Source organism: Bombus impatiens, unplaced genomic scaffold, assembly GCF_000188095.3.
Source record: "Bombus impatiens unplaced genomic scaffold, BIMP_2.2 scf_0360, whole genome shotgun sequence".
In the NCBI taxonomy this organism is placed as follows: domain Eukaryota; kingdom Metazoa; phylum Arthropoda; class Insecta; order Hymenoptera; family Apidae; genus Bombus; species Bombus impatiens.
Genome location: NT_176779.1, coordinates 440,241 through 447,695, shown reverse-complemented (window position 1 = coordinate 447,695; position 7,455 = coordinate 440,241). Strand labels below are relative to the sequence as shown.

Here is a 7,455-nt window from a genome sequence, read left to right as displayed (position 1 = left end):
TATTTTAAGATCTGTAAAATAGAATAGGTACTAGATACTAGTTAAATTACCTGACTTTTTGGTGGTTTTATGCAAACATAGCAATCAACGTGTTAAAATTTGATTTCAACAGCACGAATTCGCAATCGAACTTAAGTTTGTGACAAGATGCGTTCAGTGGAACCCAATTCAGACTTTGTTAAGTATAATAGAATGCATTAATAATCTCTCGCGGTTATTGTCTGTTCCCATTACATTCTCGTGATTCCTGGTTATAATTACTGTTGTGTTCACGCTTCCAATAACCGTACTGGTTAATGATATTTTATGGATATCCTATCGATTTCCATAATTCTACATCTGTATTTTAGAGCTTCCGTTTCCGCTCAAACTACGTTCCTTGGAAATAGTGGGTATCTCCCTTCCCCTATCTCTGTCTCTCCCTCTTTAAACAGAATAATGCAGCAAGTTAGCCAGATGTTATATTATTAGAGTATTGGAAGTATGAAATTATTTAAATATAACTAAACACTTTTAAATCTCCTTCCTCATCGATATTAAAACGCTTGTTTTTTTTCTATTCCGCGTCAAAATTTCCGTCCGAATGACGATCATTTCAGTTATTAAAAAATGGAATGATATAGGTAACTTGCAACAGTTGTTTTTCCAAAACTAATTTAACTTTTGGAAAACTTTGCTTGTAAATAATCGTTTGTGTAAATTTCTTCTTTTTCTCGTTCGAGTCAATTAATATTCGATGACATAATCAAATCGATAAATATCGAATAAATCGGCCAAGTCAGGTTTCAAAAATTTATTCGTCAGTGAGATAATATATTTTAAGGAAGATGTATTGGGAGCTTGACTGGGGTCAGCTTTGAAGTACGGCGATCGATACTAACGACTTGAAAAATACGTAAACATTCTCTGCCCGTGAATTATGGAACAACATATTTTTAGAAGATCTTCCTTTACGCCACTGCAAGTATTCTTGAAACAATTTAAATAATGGTTACTCTACTTGTATAATATGTTTACACACGAGAAGGGTTCGCAAGAACTTTGTTTTATCTAGGTTAGAAATTTCACAAAACTTGTAACCATTTCCTCGACTACTTGAGAATTCTACTTTTCTTTGCTAACTGATTTACCGCTAAAACTCTTAGCATATATATATATATATATATATATATATATATATATATATATATATATATATATATATATATATATATATATATATATATATATATATATATATATATATATATATATATATATATATATATATATATATATATATATATATATATATATATATATATATATATATATATATATATATATATATATATATATATATATATATATATATATATATATATATATATATATATATATATATATATATATATATATATATATATATATATATATATATATATATATATATATATATATATATATATATATATATATATATATATATATATATATATATATATATATATATATATATATATATATATATATATATATATATATATATATATATATATATATATATATATATATATATATATATATGTCGGGTTCGCATTATGGTTAGGGTTAGGGGCACGTAACGAATCTTTATTTGGATTAGACATTGTTGTTAGGCAATAGAGAAGATATTTACTAGTACAAATATGATTATTAGTACAAGTGTGGATATTACAGAATTGACAAGTAACCGCGGTGATTAGACACTAATGATGATATATAATAACGATATATAATAATTCGATAACGAATCCGCGATCAGCGGGATAACAAATGTACTTTCTTCCAAAGTTTAAGTTGGACTAGATTTACTTGTCTACGATACAAGTATTACTAAACTAGCTCTTTGTTAAAACGTAAAATATTCACCGAGCGTAAAGATGCTATGTAACTCGCTAATGAGATCTCATAATGAGAGAATGACTTTCCGTCACGATGCTGCAGAGGAAAACTATGATGGGGTATATCTAAAGACACGAGATCATCGGATTCGTCGAGGATAGCCTTCGTTCAGAAAGTAAAGGAAATTGGCGTTGCTGTTAATTGGTCAATTTCCATGTTGGTGGTTAGAGAAGGATGCTAGCCGCCCTTGAGGGAAAGTTGCTAGCGGGAAGCGTTGTTCGTGAGAAAAATAGATTTCCTCTATCTTCCCGTAGTTGGGACAAAGACTGTTTGTCTGTTTGACGGACTTTAGTTAACTAAATCTTAAGATTTGTAACGTGTCCTCAGGCTAGCTGAACATGTACTGCAGAGATGCGTCGACATCTGGTAATCATCTTACCCGAAGAATAGGGTCTGCGTGTGGCGAGCCATGGGACAGAAACCGTTGGATGTTTACTGTCGAGTGCCGCTACAACTATTTTTTTTAAGGAGAGCTATACAATTACTCTATACCTCTATTAGATAAAAACGTTCATCCCGTGACTGCGGCTACGTTCGGCGACTAGTTGTCGCCTCGAGCCCAAGCTCATTATCACAAATCTCGAACAAATACAATCGGATTAAATGACAAAAATTGCTTAATTACGGCTATGGTAGAATCTAGGTTAAAGTGTTAAGGGGTTTTCCCAAAATTTTAAAGGGAAGGCTTCGGTGTCCTTTCATCTCCGATATATACATATTATGTACAGCGAATTACAATTAAAATGTACGATAAAAATAAGGTAGGTATAGAGTATTAATTTTAAAAGAAATTGTACAAAATTATGGTCGCCTTAGAAACATTTAATTTTTCTTTGAACATTCATAACGAAGGGTTTTGACAAGAAAATTCCCCCGGATTACAGTGAAATCGTAGAATAACCTTCTTGCTGAAAAAATTAGACTTGCACTGCTGTGTATCCGTGCCAAAATTTATCAGGAGAAGACAATCTGGAAATGGGCGAAGGTTTGTATTCAGGTGGAAGAGGGAAAATGTGTAATGACTGTGGAGAGTTCGTGTTAACTTGAATATTCAGGCACAAGTAGATAAGTACATATCTCGTCAGACAACTTTGCCAAGTTGCAATTAGGTATTTAGCTCCAATTGTATTGTGTCTCGACAATTCTAACAGGGAAATCTCACAGGAAACGATACGTGTTACTCATTATACAATGAATATTTTTCATTTTATAGCTTTTCAAAAATATCTCTTGTAACAAATATAATATTTAATTGAAGATATCGAAACAACAATTATTTGTTTCTCAGCTATAATGTTAGAAGAAAAAACAACAAATATCTATCGAATAGAAATGAAAAATGCTAGACTATTTTTTTCTTTGCCGAAAAGAAATAAAAAATTGGCAGGGGCAGTCTTTGATATCTTTCATATAATGAATTTCATTCTTTATGTTTCTTTAGCGGTTCCAGATCCAATTTCAACGAAATATCAAATTCTCGATATAATAACTGCGTGTTACAAACAATTATACTGTAAAAAGAATAGCAAAAAAGGAGACGGGTGTAAAAATGAAATGCAAAATGAACGCCTACGATTGCTACAATAAAAGAAACATCAACGTGAGTTTCGGATCGCCGAACGTCAGCTATTAATCCGTTTCCCTAAATTTACAAAGAAATTACTATTTGAAGATAACGAAATCGCCATCGACTCTAACCAGATCGAATGCAGTTGCGGGAAAGCGATCGATCTAAATAAAATATAGAAAGTAAGATGTGTTTAAAACTGTTTGCTTCTTATTCTTATTAACTGTTTGCATTCCATTTCAATCTATCATGAAACTATTGCGAACGATACTGTGAAAAATATATTTATTAATAGCGATTTCTCATGAATCATAAGAACGAGGAAACCAAGTTGATCAAACTTTGTCATCAAAATAAAATACTTCTGAGCGATAGAGGATAAGGACAGAAAGAAAGAAATATTATAAGAAATTGAGAAAACAAAAAAATAAATTTAAAACCACGCTTGAAAAACGCTAACGAAAAATTGGCTGGTCGTTACAGGAAACTGTCAAAAATAGAAACAAAATTACTATTGACCTCGTAACGTTTAATCGTCGTCTCAACTAGTTCTATCGTTTCGCTGAGCGTTGCTTTTTGCAGCGTTAGCAGATATAGCGTGACAGCGCTCTATCTTGAATTTGGATTAGATAAAAAACACCAGGACAACGGAAATCGTGTTTGAAAGTTCATTTTATAACGCGTATTAAGATACGCCACCGTTACGATGTTCTCATACTCTCGATGCACATATTGCATCGCAGCATAATGCAGTCATGAAAGTCACCGATGGTTTGGGGGCGCAACTTGAGCGACTACAGCTGGCGAATAATAAAAGCTGTCGTTGACTGTTCCTGGCCTCGTTTTCCGCCTTGTTCCGCCGTTATTCTATAGTGTAAAAAAGCATTTGGCGAATGATTGTTTTATTTTGACGATGCAAACGGATCCGCTTGAAACTCGAGCATCCCGTCTTTGCCTTGTTACGCCGCGCGCGTGATTAAAACACCACGGATTTTCCGGGCCATTCCTCATCAAATTCGCAGAATTCTCTCGTTTCCGGCTTTTCTTACGTTTCTCCAGTATTTTATGGATAAGCGAGTCATTTTTATTCATATAGAATATTAGCTTCTTTGGATAGTTGACATTTATCATCGGCAGCGTACGGATTTTTGCGCATTTATGAAAATTTTGAAAGCGTAAGATTGTGCGGAATGTACGTAACATGAAAAAATATGCAAAATATCTTAAATGTAGTGCTTCATATGATGCTCGTTGAGTAAAACAATTTTTAGCGAGGTTCTACTATTTCAATTATTCAATCGAAAATGTGAATTTGCATAAATATCCCGTGGTCTATTTATAAATGTTAAGAACATCAAATGTCAACAAGTCTCAATGCCTACAAGTCTCAGCCACATGCGTCGCGTTCGGTATTTCTACAAAAAAGAAAAATATGCAAAGATCTGTTAGATTTTAGCTTTCCCTTCCCCTTTCCTCCATTTACTCTTTTATCGCTTCCTGCTCGAAACGTAACTGCGTAAAGAGATTTGGCTGCCCAGTTTGTATCTGGCGCCACTGTTGATACACTAACCACAAAAATCCGCAGTCGCAGTTGATCAAATGACATCGTTTAGAACGAAATGGAGAATTATTGTTTAACGAAAGCTCCAAACTCTGATTAAAAGCAATAATTGAATTACAATATTTTTGCACATTAATCCTAGACTTTTAATATGAATCTAACATGTTCTTATCATTGTTTGCATTTATTTATTACTTAATCATCTGCATTAATTATTTTTTTAATATAGAAGTTTAACACAGTTTAAAAACTACTGTTTTCGATCCCATTCTTTTAAATATTTAAACAAATGGAATAAATTTTTCGATGACGATTTATTGAAAAAATATCTTACATAGGCACGTGTTACGCTATGTTTTCAATCCATTTTCCACACATTTTCTTGCTTTAAACTATTTAATAACACATAGTTTCGAACAGACGTCTAATTTCTATAATGGTGTCAGGGAAACGCCAATAATCGATCCAGAATATCTCGTCCGATATCTACAAGCATTAAAAGCATGCTCGTTGCGAACAAAAATTAGCTCCAAGTAATAATTCGAGCATCCTCTAATTAATACCGGCAAGGTTTCTAAAACGTCATCGATAGTCGATACTCTCCACTCTCTTTCCTTTTTCATCTCTTGGTTTTTGTTCAGCCGTAGTACTCGACGATTCTCATGCTAGCGGACGAACAAATAATTCGTGGCTCGTTCCAAGTGGCTCGTTAATTCTTCGGCGTCACGATTCCACGATTCTCCGGCATCGAATGTCGATTTCAGACCTCTGCACCGCGCACGAGGCAAACTTCCCTCCGCGACAGTTTCTCCCTTGAACACAGCCAAAACACGAACTTACCTCCTTTCGATCCAGTCAATAAAAATTCACTTTGCGAACTTTACGCTGCTCGATTTTTCGCTGGCTTGCTCTTCCATCGTTTGCAAATTCTGCGGAGAAGTTGGCCGACACGTACGATGCTTCGGAAAGATACCCACACATATTGTCAATGCGTTTGCTGCTCTTTTATCGTGATTTGTCAGTGTAAATTGTTCACAGTGCTTGGCTCAACATTTTATTCTATCGGACGGTATATCTTAACACAAGATAACTTTTATGTGACACACCACATTACCTTTGTTCAATAATCACGTTGTGAATACCCAAACGAAAGGAAGATGAATAAAATTCAATGAAGTACGATACTCAACGTGACGCTCAACGTGATACTCAACGAGTAGTTCGCTTGCTATATTCGTGAAATCGAAAAATCGTATTTAGAATTCTACGATAAAACTTATACGATTGTACGTTAAAATTAATGCTGGATTCGCTCCTACTGTGGAATTCGAAGGAGACTGCTGACACGACAGCGAAAGCTGCTTTCCCAGATTTGTGCGAGATATTTAAGAAAGCTATGGCTAATATCTCGGAGAATACGTGATCCAAATGAGTTTAAAGAAAGGAAAACACTTCCTTTAAATTTTACAATGAAATCAAAACCTTAGTTTTTTAATAGAAAGCTCTCTCACAAATTGATTATTACGATTAAACGCTGCAGAGCTGATCGTTACAATCTTGCTTCTCTCATGCACACAATCATGCACACACAATTACCATTAACCACATTGCGTGATAATGCTTTGTTCGACATCCAAAGAGTGAAATTAGCTTTACAAGTTCTGGAACTCAAGTTACAACTACTCCTAAATATGACTGTCCTAAATATTACTTACTTTACAAAAAAATATAAAAAATAAATAAAGTATAAGTCGACGTGTGTAGTTATATTTACAATATATAGCGAATAAACGTGTATAAGATTGGAAAGCTTAAATAAAAAAGGAAAGTTCGACTAGACCTACTCACACAACGTTAATTTGAATTGCGAGCTTATGTTTGAACTTTTCCAAATTGCGGCAAAGAACGCGATATGCAACACAAATTGCAGATTATTAATATTTATTATTCATGTTATTACAGCAACGATATATCGCAGAATGATTAATAAAGGACTGATAAGTACGTCATAGCAAAATAAGTCAGTCATTCTACGTATATGCGGCACTAAAAATATTTAATGTTTGACATCATAAGTTATCCACGAGTCATATACTCAGTGACACGTTTACACTTCGCTAACCGCTGAAGTTGCGCTTGATCGAGCACATCGTAACTCGAAACTTTACAACTTTCTTACCACGAGAGCTACTGAAATAAAATTCAAACGTTAAAAACTCTTTGCAATTTATCTTCGATATTTACACTCCACTTAAATAATAATTAAATTTGTCCAATTCTAACGTTCGATAAATCAAATCGAATATCATTCGTGATATCAAATGGTTAAAAACAAATATCGATTTAAAAAAAATGTCTACGAATAACTTTTCAGAAGATGTTGAAGAAAGAAATTCTTTTTTAA

General features: G+C 33.5%; 1 long non-coding RNA gene across 1 annotated transcript; it reads right to left on the bottom strand.

Annotated features, from left to right (window-relative positions):
• Window positions 1–1,766: 1,766 nt before the first annotated feature.
• LOC105680788 lies at window positions 1,767–6,382 on the bottom strand. The gene is made up of 3 exons (XR_001102299.3): window positions 6,371–6,382; window positions 5,470–5,475; window positions 1,767–1,859 (listed from the first exon to the last, which is right to left on the bottom strand). It is a non-coding gene; the product is annotated as an uncharacterized LOC105680788 (long non-coding RNA).
• Between the last annotated feature and the right edge of the window lie 1,073 nt (window positions 6,383–7,455).